At 36.8% G+C, this 19,431-nt stretch overlaps 1 protein-coding gene across 2 annotated transcripts in view; it reads right to left on the reverse strand.

Moving 5' to 3' along the window:
* Nucleotides 1–19,431, reverse strand: part of TRPS1 (trichorhinophalangeal syndrome I) — a 229,644-nt gene that overhangs the window by 170,659 nt on the left and 39,554 nt on the right. The gene's annotated exons all lie outside the window — the stretch shown is intronic.

Raw genomic sequence — 19,431 nt, forward strand, 5'->3', positions numbered from 1 at the left:
CCTTGGAGAGGGACATCATGTTTGGGAGGGTGGAGGGACAGAGCAGGAGAGGAAGGCCCTCGATGAGATGGACTGATTCAGTGCCTGGGGTAATGGCGGGAGGTGTCAGAGACAATGAGCTTGGCTCAGAATAGAGCTGGGTTCAGAGCTGTTGTACATAGGGTCACTCCGAGTCCTAAGGGACTTGATGACACATAATAACAACAACAATAAGCAGCATATATAGATACAGATATAGGAACCAACTCAAAGCTGATTTTTTAATAGGTTTTCAGAGGCAGTAAAATAGCATGGGAGACAGAGAAAGCGCGTTGTACTCCCACAGAGCGGCTGATGGATTTGAACTGCCAGAGGAGGGCTGCGTTTGGGCTAGCACTCGAGCCTCAACAGAACCTGCCACCCACGCTCCCACAGTGAGTGTGTGTACAGGTGCGTGTGGCTCCAGTTCCATGTGACAGAAAGGAAAATTAGTGGGTTCTGTGAAGACAAAGAGATAACGGATAAAAAGACAGAGATAGACAAATCGAAGATTAACCACCCTTAAGAATAAGTGACTCTCATAAATGTCATCGACAAAGATAATGAGATAAAGACAGTACATCGAGTTCCACTTAAAGGCACAGTTTTGTGCATGCTGACTTTCGCTTCTCACTTCATAACCATCCTAGAGTAACAAAGCTCTGAACAGCTGTAACTACTTTTCGAATCACCTGCTCAGATTAGGAATGGGGGAGCAATCTGGCAATGTCTGGCTACGTTTTCAAGTGTGCACCCTTTGACATAGCAATTCCATTGAGAAGGATTTGTTGGCAAACTATTTTTGGCATTAGTGTTTTAAAAGTCTGGGGGGAAAACACAATTGGGCAGTTATGGATCCAAAGCGATTTTTGGTTTGTTTTTTTTTTTTTTTTCAAAAAACACCACATTAGAGCTCTGTAACAATTACAGACCAGTGAGCTCTGGCAGCTTGGTAGTAAAGAACTGCACCACCTACCCAAAGGTAAATGGTTCAAATCCATCAGATGTTTCATGAGAGAAAAATAGGTAATCCCCTCCCATGGGATTTATTGTCTCTGAAAACTTACTAGAGGGCCGGCTTTGGGTGAGATTCAACTCAATAGCGAACAACAACAACAACACAAGACCAAGGAGCCCTAGTGGCACAGTAGCTAAATCATTGGGTTGCTAATCATAGTTCAACCCCACCAACCACTCCATGATAGAAAGATGCAACAGACTAGATTAAGGCAGTTCTCCTAGAATGAACTCGTCACCAGAAATGGAAACCTCCTTGAAGGCGGTAAGTGCTCTAAGACCATCCCGTACATTTGGAAATGTGTACAATGCGACCACAAGAAGTGCAATTAGGCGAGCTTTGGTGGCCTAGTGGCAAGAAGCTGCACTGCAATCCCACAGGTATGCGGTTCAAATCCACCAGATGCTCTGCTGAAGAAGGAGGAACAATCTCCTCCTGTACCAGTCAGATCTGATTTGACGGTACACACACACAAATAATAATAATTAAAAAAATACTTTAAAAAAGTGCAATTAGTAATAAGGACTTGTATAATGACTCTAGAGTTCTAAATGGCTTGATAACAGAAAATGTTCTTAAAGCAACAGACTTAACAAGAAAAGTTCTTTCAATGTAGAGTGTACTCATTAAACCATCTCCGTTTTAAACACATCACTTTTGAGATGGAAAGACAGTAGATTAGACACAGAAGCAAGCAAATACAAATGAGGAAAGAGATACGACTCGCAGATGTGACCTAGAGAAAAGAAATGAACACTAGAGATGCTGAGAGAAAGTTTGCCCAGAGTAGCCAGAATGCCTGTCCTGGAGCTGGGGATCTTGGGTCATACTTTTGGATTCCTTCACTGTCAGAAAACACACTTCTGCTTGTTAACGGCCCTCACTTGAGGTTCTCTTGTTACAGTGGCCTTATCTGAGAGTCTAAGACAAGTCTCAACCAAGAGGCGAATACTTCTTTTACAAAAGAATCAACAGTTTGTAAAACACAAATAAACCTGATACAAAACTGGGGGAGGTTGTGGGTGTATGCATATGTACATGTGCACACATACATACATACATTCTTTAGACAGTATTTCTTCATCTCTTTCTTAATGACTGGATGGGCGCAAAATTCTTAAAACTAAAATTTAAATTGAAACACAAATACATGATGATTATAGACTTTTCAGTATTAATATACATCAGCATATAATCATAAAAATAGTCCTTTTTCTTCTTTGTAGTCTTACTAAGGTTAAATGAAGGCTTTTAAAATGTAGTCTATGACAAAAAAATTAAGTAATTAAAATGATAAATTATTTTATTTATGATCAATTAATATGAAAAAAAATGTGCTAACTTCTGGTATGGGTGGTAACTGCTTACCAATGAGAAAACATCAGAATTTTCCACAAATGCCAAAATGACTGTGTCAGAAACAAATCTATGTTGAATTAATAGGATCAAAACTTCATATAGCTCCACATATGTAAATGAACATATAAAATCTTATGATTATGGAAATCCAGTCACTATCAGCAAATACATCTGCCTCATCCCTCTTGAAATACCCTGTAAGGTTGCCTACAGTACTTCAGATTGAAATAGCTTCCTCTGACAAATGTTGTTGCCATTCTGATTTAGCACCTTACTTCTCCTTATCAGTAGATGGTACATCAAATCCTATGTAATCCATGTCTCCCATAAGCAGCATTCAAATACTGAATAAAAAGATGAACACTTAAAAAAAAAAAAAGCTAATTTATGTTCGCACTGAAGTGAAAAGAAAGCAACAGAGTGAAGTTTCATTTCCTGTAAATGATTTTACTCCATCACGTGTAGATGACTGAAGGAGTTCGGTTTCTGCAAACCACCAAGACAGAAACAGCTGACTGGACAGGACCAGACTAACAGAAGGCTACCCTGGTTTTTATTCCTTCTTTATGAACCTCTTCTCTGTAAGGATTCCAATCCTGGCAGGTACTGAATCTGGTGCCCGACAGATGCTACAGGATAGGGAAAACTCAGAAGCATCTCGGGGTCAAGAATAGATTGATAAGCCAGCTATCTTTGGCATACATTAGATACCCTTGTTATAAGCAGCTCAGGTGTTAAACACTCAGCTGTTAGTAAAACCCACCACAGCCAGAACCCACCAACTGCTCTGCTGAAGAAAGATGTGGCTGTCTGTTTCCAGAGATTTACAGCTTCAGTAAAGCTACGAGTATCTCTCCTCCATTCTACAGGCTCTTGAGTCAGAACCAACTCCAGAAGGATGAGAGTGGTTCTGGATTTGATGTAGGGTCTCCCTCCCCCTTGCTGCTCTTCTTAAAGACAAGAAGCTAAGGAGACTCCTTTTGAAGACCAGCACTCACTGTCCTTTAACTGATTTCAATGTCACAGATACCTGGGGTCTCTCCTCACTTTGTGGAGGCAAAAAAGAGTAAGATGACAAGAGTGGGTCTACAGTGAAAGCGCCCTATGTGCCTACATGCAAAAAAAAAAAAAAAAAGCTTGCAAATGTTCTTCCCATGACTGATTTTAGGAAGTTCTTTCTCCTCACCTCCCCTTTAATTCCTGATATACTCAAGGCACGCGATAAACGTTTCCACTGTACACATCCACATACTGCCATTACTCAAACATATTTCTCTTCTTTAGAAGGGAAGAAGAAAGAGATGCCGGGCCTCTCTCCTCCCACACTTTGGATTCCACAGTTCTCACCATACTCTCTAAACTAACAGTGGCATCAAAGACTGATAAAGTCAGCCCAAAATGGAAGCCAGACATGTTTCTTTCTTCCAAAAAAAGCAGTTACATATAGGAAATTATTTTTGGACTCATAATTTTTCAAAAGTGTATAGATATATAGTATATATTTGACCAGACCTCTTTTAAGCCTAGAAAGCAACTGGCAGATTGCTTTTCTAGATTCTTATCACAATAATCCTGTTATTCTTAAGAAAGCTCTGTTTCCCTGGATAACTCGGAAATATTTAAAAGAAATAAAAAAATGTTCCACTAGAGCACAACTAACCATGCAAAAGCCACCAAAAGCTGGAACCTGTGTAAGACACAAACCTGTCAGTGAAGGAAAACAAAAATGTTTTCCACTGAAATCTTAGGAGGAGTCTAGAATGGCAACGCCAAGGAGAGATAAAAATAGAAGCATGGTGTGTTTCCTCTCAAGAACTCCTAATCTGTCAAAAGGGAAAAAATTCACAAATGGATAAACTATGTAAGATTGTTAATCTCTCTTTCTCTCATTATCTTTGCTTTTATGTGTTTCAACAGAAACCAACAGCTCATGCTTTAAGGATAATGTGAAACACACACACACACACACACACACACACATGATTCCCCTTCTCATTTCCTCCTTAATGGATTTCATGAATCTCAAATTCAGTTCTAGAGAACGTTACACCCTCAAATTATGGTAAAATCCATACATGAAAATTATAAAGTTTAAAAACTAGAAAGGATGCCAAACTCAACCCCATGCAAAATAAAGCAGGCATATTTGAAACTCAGCTGAAAATGAAAAACAGAACACCCTAAGTACTAAGTACTTAGTACACAGTACCTAAGTACTGTGCAGACAGCTATAGCCGTAGATCTGAAACTATCCAGTTTGAGTTGGTCACAAACATGGGCATTTAACTGATCTAAGCTGAGTCCAGCTGGACACCCCAACAGCACTCGGATTGTTAACTATTTCAGAGGGTTTTCTCACCCTTCGTCTGGGCAGTTTTAAGTTCTCAGAGTTTATGGTCAAACAAGGTTGGAAAGAGCAGCTTTGATATAAAACTTTAAAATCTATTTTAAATAATGGAAGACCAGTATTCTCAGAACAGTTCTTTTACTTTTAAGGTCATGAGGATGTTTACAGAGTTCTAGTAGACTACTGTAATTCTGTAATGATCACACAATGGACTGCACTTGGGGTTTTGGGGTATTTTTTAAAAATGGATTTTAATTTGCACTTATTAAAGCAATATAGTTTAAGATATTTTTCTTAACATTAAATCAGTGATTAAGATGAGTAAAAGGACAAAAGCCTATCTCTCAGATCCAAATTGTTTACAAGAACTGAAAGCCTTAAAGCTTGGCAGATTTTAATCAAGCCTTCCATTAACTCCCTACTAATATCCTACAGATTGTAAGAAGTTTAAACAAAAGAGAATGCAATGCTTTTAAAACAGCTTAATGTAATATACAGTATTAAGATACATAACAGTTTTTGACCATTCAACAACAGGTGGCATATCACAGGCAAGTGTTTCTCTTTCTTCATGACAAAATAAGACATTAAATAGGAGATGAAAATGAATCATTAAATCCAAGAGCAGCAATCAGCAAATAAATCAGAATAACAGTACATAAAACTAACATTTAATAGTTCTTGTATATAGGAAATCAAGCTGGTATATTACACACAGCAGGTATTTTTACATGGGTATTCAAGACTTTTCCCTTTGTATTTTTCTTCACATGCACAGCCTGGGTCTTAAATTGTAAACAGTAGTAATATGAATAAGTTATTTTCTCTCTATAGCTATAAGTATAATGAGTTTTCTGAAGCTTATTTATACTAATTTAAAGAAATTATTAAATTCTTGCACCTTCTATTCTCTAGAACTTAGTCTTTCCTGTGGCTATGGGTACATGCATTCATGTTTTTATGTTTCTAAATCCTAGTAAGTAAAAATCGTATTCAGAGAATAAATATGACTAGTCAGTGAATGTTAAATTTAATCTCACAAAACTCATACAAGTAACTTTGTTTCTACAGTAAAAATGTTTGACTTTCTATAAACATTATTTTCTGTTTATTCCTAGACAACGGTCATTTCAATCTTTTATGCTATTAAAGTAGTCCCAGGATTTCAAGGCAGCTCAGGAAGTCTGGTGGCACAATGCCTTATGTGTTTCAATACTAACTGAAAGGTCCGTGGTTTGAATCTACCAGCTTCTCAGTGAGAGACAGAAAGGCAGTATCTTCTTACAAGGATTTACAGCCTCAGAAACCTAACGGTAGGAGGCTGGGAGGACAAACTGGCTCAACCAGACGGGGATTAAGTAATCTCTGGTGACATAGTGTGCTACATGGTGAGTAGTTAACGAAAAGGTGACAGGACAAACTAGTTGTTTAGCTGCAGAAAGATGAGAAAGTCTGATTCCTTCAAGATTTACAGCCGTGGAAACCATCAGAGGCAGCTGGACTCTGTTCTACATTGTTGCTGAGCTGGAATCTACTCATTGGAAGTGGGTTGTTGGAGGCACCTATCCTGTGTGATTCACTGCCTTTCAACACCCGCCATTCTCACTCAAGGGCAAACAAAAACAGTATTCTTCAGTTATCAAAGTAAAACAGGTTAACTGATTCTTTCTTAAACTCATAAGATGATATTTCATAAATGTATCTTACTCAAAACCAATCACAGTCATGAACACTTCCCCCTATAAGATAATGTTTAAAAGCAATGTGCTTGATTATTTTTTTTTGGGGGGGGGCTACAGCTGTGAGACAATTCTAAGTAATGGAAATCAAGAAATGATACATTTTCCTCTTTCCCCAGAGTGTATACACAAAGCCTGGGAAAGTGACCTGTACTTGCCAATAAACCCCACTAGTGTGTCATCACATAGTGAAACCAACTCTAATGAAACCAATGCCAGCAGTTCAAAACTGCAAGTAAAAATGCCATAATTTAGTCACAAGGATAGTCTATCCAGCACTAACTATAGTACAAAAAAAATCAGAAATAGATGGCCAACTAAAACTCAATAAACATCTTTTTTCATACAACTAGCACAACACATAATGAGATACTGTGCAGTGAATAAATATTATGTAGCTAAATATACATTGATATGGGGGAAATGTATATAGTATATTATTAAGGGAAAATGAAGGTTATCCAAGAATAAGAATATAAAGTCATGGTTCTGTATCTCTATGTAAAGTGAGAGTGTGTGTAAAATGTTGAAGAATCATTTCCTCCTTTTTACTTATTCATATTTTAAAGAATTTCTATAATGAATAGATATATATTACATTTATATATATTATATATAATAAAGATAAATAAAATCTCCAAAATATAAGTTTGACAAGCTTTTCTTTCTTCAGAATCTTTCCATTTTCTTTCTCAGTTTCACTCTAGAGACGATTACCTCTCCTGAAATGTGTATGAAGCTGGGTGGAAATATGGTCACTTTCATCATGACCACCCCTGCTTCCAACAAGTCATATGTGAGTAAGAGTGAAATAGAACTCTAAAGTATAAAGAACCTAAGATAGGTTTATAGTTTTAGGTTTCAGTGGGATGAAATGGAATTATTCACATCCATTAAAATGAGTTTGAATGATTCACAGCCAATTTTATTTTTATAATTGTAATGAAACAGCTGGGATTAGAGTCTATTCATGGACTCATAAGAAATTTGCACCCCACCTACTAAAATTAGTTACTGCATGCAAAATTCTGATTTAAACATCTGACTGTGAATAAAACAGGCATCGTAGCTCAATGCCAAGAAACTGAGGAAATAGACTGTAAGCATGTCACATTCTCTTCAGAATTATTTATCTCTCTTTGCACATACTTCCTTTCTCCTCATTCATGAGTAGCCCCTTAATAAAAGGATTCTTTGAAATAAAGTTATTTTCAAAGAATGAGTTTACTTGTAACAAGCTCAAAGAACATATATTTCAAAGAGTCTACATTGTATATGCAACAGCTGCTTATTACTTAAAGATCATAATCATTAGACAAAAGTTTTACTGAAACCATGGACTCCAAGTCTGTAATACCTCTTTGTACACCCCATTAAGTGTTAAAAGAACAAACAATCTTGACAGGAGTGCAATCAGAGTGCTCTTAGAGGCAAGCATGGTGAAACCTCAGGAGGAACCAATTCTTGGGAGAGAAACGACATACTGGAAAGGGGCGGCGGGTCAGAGAATGAGAGGAAGACCCTCATCCATTATGACTGACTGAATGCCACACGGGCTTGAACATTAGAGAGATCAGCTAGTTCAGGACAGGGCATGCTTCAGAGTCATTGTTCATGGGATCCCTGAAAGTCACAGTCAAATCGATGGCTTATCAATTAACAATGACAATTCGGACATTAGCATCAAAAAGTTAAAATGTTTTTGTCTAAAGTTCCCTCTGGCATCAGGTTGCTGCTGCCGTTATGGGGCATAAGATCAGGACCAACTCATAGCAGGTACTCCAGAGAGATTTCAGAGGCTGGTACCAGGTATTTCAATAAAGTGGCAAAGGGATCAAGCAATTATTTGCTTCAACGTCTTTCATTTTTCCAATGGGAGAAGTACCATGCAAGGACTGAGAGACTCAGCAGGGGGACAAGTCACAAAATGATGCTAGAAAACAAAGCCTCCTTTCCCCTAATCCAGTCCTCTTTCCACTATGTCACACAGGGAAAGTAAAAAGAAAACATGAAGTCTACATTTACCAGAAAAGAGAATTCAATCAGGCTGACACCACAGCCAGAACCAGCCTGTTAAAGGTGTCTCATAACCATTCCAACCCCAACTGCCATCTCCCAAGGCCGGGCTTATGCAACAAAAGAATCATTAGGGGAGATACACACACACACACACACACACACACACACACACACACACATTAGAGCATCTTGGAAAATGTAAATCACATGAAGGTTTGAGGTAAATTCTGAACTTTGTTTAAATACCTATCATCACATAGCATAAATTAATAAAAGGCATTTTATCTGGGTAAGGATTTTAGAGGTCATAGACTACCATCAAACAATTTGTACTTTGCAAACCTACAATTTCCTTTCAGTCACTTATGTTCAGGCAGAGTGGATGTATTTTGTTAAATTATGCCCTCTTCTTCTCAAAAAATTGGGTTACAAATGTCCTGAGATTAAAACAGATGCAGGTCTCCCCCACTATATGAAAGGAGGGTGTCTTTAATGCCTTCAAGTAATTACCCTTAAATTACATTGCAAACAGTTTTGAATAGTCACAGAACTCAACAACATAACCTACTAAATCATTCCAAATAACACAGAAAGCTGGTGGCATGGTCCATAGGGAGTTTCTCTGCTAACACAGATGCTCTGCTTCTCTGACGGTTCAAATCCACTAGCTGCTCCCGTGGAGAAAGACAGGCATTCCCTCGGTGTGATTTCGAGCCTCAAACTCACTGGAGGGTCAGTTATGAGTCGATTCTAACTTCACAGCAGAGAGCTGTGCAGAGTTTCAGTGGTCACAGGGCACACGTCAAAGCTATGGATGCCTGACACTGAATAGCATCGCTCTAATGCACAGGGGGCAGGCTGCCTCGTCAGCAGCTGGCTTAAAACAAACACTAAAGCTAGTCTCATTTTCTGTCTTTTTAAAAAACTTTAACTGGAAATATTTCTAATAACAAAACCACAAATGCAGGTCTTTCATAAAAGCAAAGTGGCATAAAGTGAACTTGCAAAAAGAACGGTATACTTGTAATCCAACTCCATGTATATCTGCGTAGAAGGCCTGGACTGTTTCAAATGCACTATGCTTTGTGAAGGAGACAGACTTCTAAAAAGTTTATGAATAAAAATATTTCCAATTTATAATTTCAGAATATTAGAAGCCCAGCACTCAGTCTTATTTTGTTCATTTATTGTGGTGGAGTCGGAACCCTCATGTGCTGACCCTCCAGCAAGTTCTCAGTAAATCACACACGGAGCAGCGGGTGGGTCTGAACCTCGTGTCCTTGAGATCGCAGCACAGCTTCTTACCACTAGGGCCCCCCATTATTTTAAAATATAAAGTGAACAGCTCTCCCAAGTGCAGTTTTTAGAAATGCTTCAATTTCCCATGAATTTGCCTGGCTCACATGTATGTAAATGATGTGCATTTTCACAAACATTATAAAATGGGCAAGAATTCCTTAAGATGTTTTTAGCATACAAAAACGGACAAATTCAAGGCTAATTAAGAAAATATTCTTTTTTTCCCTGTCCATTTAATATTAAGACACAGTAAATAAACTATTCCAATTGACTATTCCAAGCATTTTATAGGGGAGAAAAATAGCCAAACCAAATACTTTCTAGTTCAATCAATATAAAGGCTTCAGTGACAAATTACAGTGAGAAACACTACATACTATTTTCAAGAGAAAAAAAAGAATTCAATTATTCTCTCTCATGTTTCCATGAAGTGCATCTAGTACCAACAGGTTCAACACACATCAGAGAAGAGTAAAACCTTTAAAGTTGTGATGAACAATTGTGAAAGGCACCAAGAAGGTCATTAAGGGAAGCAGAGTAAAAACGAAAAGAGAAACTTCTCTCACTAAAAAGTAGGCCTGCCTGAATAGGTTGCTCTTAAGACAGATGCCTCTTCTTAAGAAAATGGGTCCTGCTTGAAATAAATTTCCTTTAAAAAAAACACACATTATTCTGTATGTTGTTTTTATGTACTGTAAAGTCAGAACTAACCCACAGCTGACGCTCTGGTGGGTCTTCAGGGTCAGTTAATGGCTCGGGAGGAGACTGCCCATTCTTCTCCTGTGGAGCAGCTGGTGGCCTCGAACCGCATGCCTTCAGGATTGCAAAGCAGTTCTTGCCACAAGCATACCATATCACATACCTATCTATTAGACATGTGCTATGTTTCATTTAAACAACAAAAAGCATCATGTTTACTGACACCAGGTCTTATTGAATTCATGGTGAACCTGTATTAAGTCTCACAGTCTTACAGGCAATAAAGCTTCATGGAAGAATATTGTACATCTTTCCACCACAGAGCAACTAGAGGATTAGAACCACAAGCTTTCGACTTAGCAACCCCACTAGTTATTAGTTATTCATTTTGACCCCTGTGCTATTTAAAAAAACACACACACACAAAAAAAAAATAAGGGGGAACTCTAATAAGATTACCTTTTGCTTGTTTCTTAATCTTTCCCACATATCATCAAAGACATCAGTTTATACAGCATAATAATAAATCATTAAGAAAATATATCTAGGGTATTATTTCCCATGTATCATTTCTAAAACAACTTATTAGTATCTTTAAAATACGTCCCTTTAGATGTCAGTAACTTGGAAATTATGCACCATGCATTATTACTCATATATTTTCACATTTACACATTCAGAGGATGCTCTATGATAATAACCCAAGGAAATGATATGACCAGTAAGAGAAATTTAAAAACAATATGAGATATACTTGTTAATGAGGAAAAAAAGGTGCACAATATTTGGTTACATGGAAGGCACTGAAGTACCTAACACCACACAGAGTTGAAAAATGACATATATTCGTGTGTATAAAGGATAAATTGGATAACTTAAATCTAACTAGAAAAGTATCTGAAAGCTGGGATTTATACATGGTTTTCATGTTCTTCTTTACAACTTCTGTGTGGTCTACTTCTTTTGCATTATACATGTGCCACACATCTAGCTTTCAAAAGCTTTGTTGTTGTTGTTTTACAAATATGCACAAAATGTATATGTTGAAATAATGAATAATATATAATACATAAAATGTATATAGATGAAATAATAATTCTGATTTCAAAGAGAGCAATCTAAATATTACATGAGCAAATTGTAAGGAGTCATAGGAGGCTCACACTTTCAGCAGATAAGAATTCCATGCTTGCCAGGACAAGCAACATGACATTGGGTAAAAGACTTAATATCTCTGCCTCAGTTTCCTTGCTGAAATAAAAGAGATAATAATGCATTCCACCTCAAAGGATTATAGTGAGGATGAAAGGCATAGATGCAGTAATGAATTAAGAGACAGGCAATCAACTTTTAATCCCAGGCACTGAAATTTTAAATTACTTAAAAATCTATTATAATTATCTATCCATTTTAACAAAATCATCTCGCTTTAAATTTTAAAATAATTCTAAAATAGTTCTGCCAGGTTGTGTCTTCCTCATTGAAAATTCAAATCGGATCATTATTAGCAGCTAAGATCAAAAAGCTAATTCACTGAAACAGATTATTTTATGAGATGTAAAATTACCAAGACCTTTTCCCAATGATCTACTATAAATCTTAAATATAAAAATTTAAAAGTAAATGCAACACTTAGAGGCAAAGCTTCATGAAATTGATTAAAATATATTCTAATGGATTTTATCATATTCTTCAAAGTGTCATTTTTAACCAAATTTCTGTTTAAAAATTCATACTATTTGTATTTCTCTGACATACTTAATCACTACTATTGTTTAAAGTAAAATTTCCAAGTATTATATTGCTTTTAAGAATTGTCAATGTATATCCTTAGCTTTTTCTGATTACTCATGATGCTATAAAACAGGTAAATTATCATGGCATAAAAAGTTCATGTCTTCCCTAATTAATATGTCCAAATTAAATCTTCAGAATTGAAAAACTATCTTATAAGAGGTGAGTTAACATTTAAAATTACACTTAAGAGTCATTTGAAATGAATAATGATACTAAACACTCAATTTATCACAAGCGTACTCCTGTACTTAAAAAAGCATAAAACTAAGACTCCTTGCTTCCCTCCTTAGCAGTGATAAAAAGATGTCAAGAACAAGCCAAATGATAAAATCGTATGGGTCTTTGTACCCTGAAATAAAAGTCATCCCAAGTCCCACTTTATTTCTAAATTATAGTAAATTATAAATGCCTCTAAATTTGAACTTTGCCTGTCTGAAATGAAGGAAGCAGGTTCTCCAAACCTAAACAAAACAACGCGCATCACCTTGAACTAATGATGCTGTGAGATGCAGAGGGAAGCTCTGGCTTGCCAAGCAAGTGTCCTTGACTTAATGAGTAGATCTGTCTAGCAACCAATGTCCTGGCCCATAAATATTTCATGGAAAGTTCTCAGAGTTAGAGGGAGTAAAAGAACACAGCACTACAAGCAATATTTACTCTGGGGATGGGATGAGAACAAATAACAATATGCAAGAAAATCCAAACTAAAGAATTTTGGGGAAGCACTTTATTATTTCCTTTGAAACAATACTCCTGTTCAATCTACTGCTCTGGTTGACTGAACTCTGCCTGAAAATTACTAGGTTCACAATGAAGACAGTGCAGCTTCCAGATGACACACTTCTAAACATGCCTACGTCTAGGCTCCTGGAACTTGGGCCACATTCTGCCTACTCTACACTTCCAACATCTCAGAACCCTCCACAATGGGTTCCTTTAGGGGCCCAGTAATCTACTGACACAAGCAGCCTGTGAAAAAGGGATGCTCAGCAAGGGATACTGATAGAGGAAATAACAGATACTGTGTGGAAGGATACCATGTCACACTGACCACAAAGCTACAGTGCAATTTACTAAACGATGCATCTGCCTCCCTTGTCTTAGGAACCTGGGCCAGGAGAATTCACAAAAAGCCTAAGCTACAAAATACGGTGGAAAGTGCTTTTATAAAAGTATATGGGCCAATGGAGCTGACTGGTAAAAAAACAAAAAGAAAGGAAAACAAACAAAAGTAGCCCTAGAGCTTTCTGGTAACAAGAACTCTGATGGCGTAGTGGTAAGGAGTGCTATCAACTCAGACATGAGGTTCAAATCCACCAGATAGCTGTGCTATAGAAGAAAAAGGGCAATCTTATTCCACACCATTTACTGTCTCTGAGTATCAGCTGAAGAGTCAGCTATGAGTCAGTTCTGACTCAATGGTACATATAACACCATCACATCTACCTCTCTATCTATGTATCTATCTACTATCTATCTATCGCTATATATCTCGAGTAGGTTCAAAGTGATAGCTTCTGAAGCTATGAATCTTAACAAGGAGATATGAGCCTTTATATCTTTCAAAGATTCCATGCTGGATTTGAACTGGTGAACATGAGTGCCTTAGGTTAACAGTGAGCAACAAGCTCACTGAGTATATATGAGTATGTGTGTGTGTGTGTGTGTGTGCATACATAGTCAAGTTCACACATCTATATATCAATTTTTCATTTACCATCAAAAAGGAAGCACCAGTATAAAAAATATTGGAAGTAACCATAAAAGACAAAATATTCAATCTAATATGCAACTACATTAAAATTGTCATGTTTACTATGGCAAATAGCTAGTTCAATATAGAGATTCTATTTTAAAGTAAAAACCAAAATGTGTTGGAGTTTAAATTATATTTCTGCCTAACATATGACAATAAAAATGCATTTAGAAGGTTCAGATTCAGAGAGACTTTCAAAGATTGCTAATCTCTACATACATTAAGTTTTAATATATGTTTAGTTTATCAGCAAATAAAATATCCACTGCCAACAAACGAGAAACAGTATAATAGTGGCCCAAATCTAGTGACTCACAGCTAACATTTAGAGAAGTAAATACTCGCCAATTTTTTTTTCTGGTGTAATCTATTCTCTTAGATTTTACATATCAGGAAAATTGTTAATTATATACACATTATATTAAGTTTTTATTTGTGTTCATTTTAATTCAACATTAAACAAAGCAGTTAACGATGAGACTTTTCACTGGAAAGTAACTTTAGTTCAAGTTCTCGTGGTCTCCTGTCCGTGGCTGTAAAGGCATTCAACATTGTCACTTGTTTGAATGTCTGTTTGGCTGCCAATGGACTGTCCCCAAAAGAACATTTTTGCATCTCAATAGACTGTCCAGTATCAACAATCTTTAAACGATATATTTAACGCTACTAAGGAAAGGGGAAATAACATCTGCATTGTACTGTCTTGGTATCACATTTACAAAATGAACAAATAATCATACAACTTTGTACTTATCTCACACCCTGCATCTGAGGCTCTCAAATGGCCTGACAAACATTAATTAACTAAGCTGCACCACACTCCTGTGAGGACAGCAGGCATTATGATCCTCTAAGAGATAAAGGAACTGAGATCCTGGGAGGCCTTTCCTTTCACTGTTTGTGGCTGAACTTGGAACTCCAAGCCCAGATTTTGGAACTCAACTCCCACAGTTCCTTGGTTTAAGACCTCGACTGAAGCCAAGTGGTGAAAAATACAGATGCTAAAACTGACAAGCTTTCCTAAATCAATTTTCCCTGAAAACTAAAACGAGTCTCAAAGAGGGTTGTTTTGCCCCTCAATGTTTAAAAAAAGTGCCCTAATAAAGGAGAAATTTGAATCTATAAGAGAACTTGGAACTATGTTATCTATGGAATCTATGACTGTCAAAATTTAGTTAAGTGTTGATTTTCCAGTAACTCTATTCATTTAACAATTAAGCCAAATATTCTGCTACTTCATTAACATATGAAGAATTAATGTGGTTTTAGCAAAACCTTTGTAATAGAAAGCTACATATTTTTCCTTATTAATGTGGCTAGGAGACAAAACTATTTTAAAATCAAACTGATAAAGTCCCTAACAAGAAGTAAACTCAAATTGACTCTTCATGAAAATTATGACTAATACAGTTACATATATATATTAATGTAGTTATGAAAACAAAAAATAGCTTTGGAAAAATATACACAATGGAAGAAATTGATAAAAAATTAGTATATAACTCTATAGGGTTCAGCCTATACTACATTATTTAATAAAATATGAAAGAAAAATCTATCTCACTAGGAAATAAACATCTCTTTAGTATAATATTAAATATGCTACATTCCTATAGTCAAATTTTAAGTCTAAATGAAAACACTAAGTTCCAAATATTAATTTTAGTAACCACTTTCAAGTATTTTACGAGATACATTCTAAAATTAAAGTTTTCATATAATCTGGGACTATTATTTTCAACAAAGATTATACAAGCTTTAGCTTTTCCTCCTATTTATTAGCAAAAAAGAACAATAATCAGCGTTCATGGTTAATATAAAACCCAAAGGGCGCTAATTTTCAAAAAGCAATTAACCACACTCACAGGGCAGTGTTCAGTGCAAGTAAAACAAAAATGTTTATCATAATATTAATTTCATACCCATAAAACTTAAAAACTGAGGAAAACATAAAGGTATTTACCATGCAAAAAAATACACAAATATTATACTGAACACAAAACTAAAAGCTTAGACAAAAAAAAATAACCCTTTCAATGCTAATCAAGTGAGCATTCTGAAATTTAAGCTTTTTCTGTGATTCTTATAATAAGCCCTTCCTCATTCAGAAGAGGAAAGTGTCACTGACTAAGTATCTATTAGGAAAACAAACAGCTATCAGGAAAAAGAGTCTGAAATCAGCATTATAATTATATGCTTCCAGACATGACTTTAACTACATCTAAGCTGTTGTTAATTCATGTCCTGTCAGATATCTGACCCTCCAGCAGGTTTCTAGAGCTTGTAAATCACATGGAGATTACCCATCTTTCTCCCACGGAGCAGCTGGTGGATTTGAACCACCAGCCTTTGAGATGGCAGCACAATTCCTTAGCATTAGATCATGAGAGTTCCCAGTTTTTAAATTAACACCTTTGAAATGTTACTATAACTTCTAAAGTAAAATGTTGAACTATTTTAAATCAATACTTTTTGTTTAACGAATTTTCCATATTTACTTTTTGGTAACACTTAGTATGATATTTACAGATAGTGTTGGAAACTATAAGCACAAATTTATTGCTCTATCCATGCTATATTTTATGCATATTTAATTTTTAAATTAGTTTTTAAAACTTTGTATTTCCTATTTCTTAATATTTTTTATTAAATATGACCAGGAGCATGCTATTTAATCCCCAATTTAATTCCATTTACTTAACTCTTTTATTTTATATTCATATATTTGAGCTCTACTGGCCCAGAGGCAAGAAGCTGCACTGTTATCCCAAAGGTATGCAGGTGAATCTACCAGCTGCTCCATGGGAGAAAGCCGGCCAATCTCCTCCCACGCGATGTACTGTCGCTGAAAACCCACTGAAGGTCGGCCATGCGCTGGTTCAAACTCGAAAGCATACCACCACCACCCCAACAACAACATGTATGTATTTAGACAAGACACCATAAAACACATACATTATATTTGCAGATTTCTGTTACGTATTTAAGGAGCCCTACAAAGTTCACAAAGCATCTGCTCGCTTACCAAAAGGACCAGAAGTTTGGAACCACCAGCTGCTCATAGAAAGATGAGCAGTTACTCTCATAAAGATTCAGTGTCCAAAACTAATCCAGGGTTGCTGTAAAATGGAACTAATCCAACAGCAAGTAGGCCTGTCATTGAACTGTATTTGTAAATTACAAGGGCCTTTCATCAATAACTAGACTTCATAACTACAAAGTTATACTGTTTTCATCCTTTGAAGCTTAGTAACTCTATTTTGCTAGGTTTTTCTTTAGAGAGAGGAATGTAGAGAATTGAGAAACATTCATTTACCCGAACTTGGAAAGACCAATTTCTACCACCATTCATCAAACTCATTCAATCAGAATGGGCTTTCATTCTTAAGTTACTTTGGAATCAAACAAGACGATGTACACAGAAAAATGGAAATTTAGTTAACTGTCTAAATATTACATTCCAATAAATCAGTTATCATTCTTCAAGTAAATATCCAATAAAACTAGCACTGGCCAGAAACACTGCCGAACTACCAACCAAATGCAAAGTTTGAAATCACATAAGAATAACCATTCGTGGCTCTTTTTTTCTGAATAACAGAAACATGTTTTTCTAATTCCCCTGCTATTTAGTAGCCACAGTCTTTAAGTATCACAAGTCTCAGAGTTAGGAAATGCTCATTGTTCAGAACAGTGTCAGAGTCATCCTGCTCAAGATTTCCTCCCTCAGCAGCTAATGAGGAGGAAGTGAAAAGACAGTTAAAATGATGCAAGAGAAAACTGAAGTCAGGGGCTGAGGAAGTAGAGTAATGAAGAAAAACAACTTTTGATAAAAATATCATCATGCCAGCCTGCTTCATAAAAATGGCATGATCTTGAGCTCCAGACCTTACTGTTGAATTATGTATCATTTCTAATTCTTGGGGGACACAAAAGGTGGCAGAAAATATCTAAAGAGTCAAACAGTTTAGTCATCAAATGAAGATGTCATAGACGAAAATCTTAAATAGGGAAAAATATATGATGAGGGGGAACAGGTAAGGGTACAGAGTGAAGGCATCCAAGTGTACAAATGCAATACGAAATTATTAAAATTCTTGAAAACCAGAAACCATAGATAGAGTCACTTCAGGCCCCAAGAGTCCTGCCATTCTAAGAAAACTGAACATTTAGATGCCAAAGTTTCAGCCTATGCAGATTTCTTTGAAAGAAGCTCTGTGAATGGAACACCCCGTAGAAGGACACCAGATCTCGTGCTCCCCTTCAAAAGTTACTTAGAGTGAACTCATGCCTTCTGGCAGGGAGAGGGTCAGTCTCTGAGGCTACAGTATGACTCCGTTTCTGCATTCCACCTCCTCAGACTGCAGATCAGAAAAACACCGATTTTGAACATTAACTGTGCATATATCTGAGGGGCATTTCCCAGCTCCACCGGAGAATGCAGGCAGTTCTGAGGTTCATTCTTAATTTGTAGGAAAACTGGAGCAAGTGCAAAGTGTCACTTATTTAGCACTTCAGAGCAAAATAAGGCTTCCTGACTCTATCAATGATTTAGATGCTGCTTGTACAGCAAGTGCAGGTGACTGTGATGAAGAATTTGCTGGGAGCAGAGGTTGAATCAATCCTTTTAAAGGAAGGGCAAATTTACATAACATTAAAGGGTAAGAAGGGGTTGTCCATAAATCAGGCATTCCTATTAAGCCAGGGACACAGCCTGGACCCGCGGGCAGCCCCAACAGAGTGCAGAGCCAGGCACACTGGCCAAGAAGAGCGATTCCCTCCCCAGGACACACCCGGCGTGGGGTCTGCCCCAGGGTCAAAGCTCTGAGCTTACTGAACTATATTTTTTAAATCGCTCTTTTGTAAAGTTTCTGATCTATCTTCTATGCATGTGCAAAGCTTCAAAATCATCCGGAAAACTCAAAACGTTCTTGGAGTTTAGGTGCAAAGTTGGAGGGAAATGGTGCCTCGGGGGAAAAAAAAGGCAAACATCACTTCCTGGAAGCTCAAACATTTTCAAAACCGAAAATGTTTCTTGGCAAATGCTGAGTCTCCACTGAAGGAAGCGCCTGACCGAGGGACATATTTCACCCAGAGGTTTCCCTCTGAAATGATGTCTTGTTCCCAGAAAGAGTCTGATAAACATACATTAGGTGGTTCCCTTTTCTGGATGCTCCTTACTTGATTCTCACATTTACCTTGATCTCATTTCCCCCTTTATTCCTGGCAACTAAACACCAGTAAGAATTGCCACTTGTACATAATTATACTGTGGGTTTTATGACACACTGCACTTCTGTATTAACCTCTCACCACAGGCTTTCCATGCTTGGCGATTTAAAGCTCTGTGGTGCTCTTATTCACAGTGTAGTCACACCAA

The sequence above is a fragment of the Elephantulus edwardii genome, unplaced genomic scaffold, assembly GCF_000299155.1.
Source record: "Elephantulus edwardii isolate Elephantulus edwardi_28Jun2011 unplaced genomic scaffold, EleEdw1.0 scaffold00114, whole genome shotgun sequence".
In the NCBI taxonomy this organism is placed as follows: domain Eukaryota; kingdom Metazoa; phylum Chordata; class Mammalia; order Macroscelidea; family Macroscelididae; genus Elephantulus; species Elephantulus edwardii.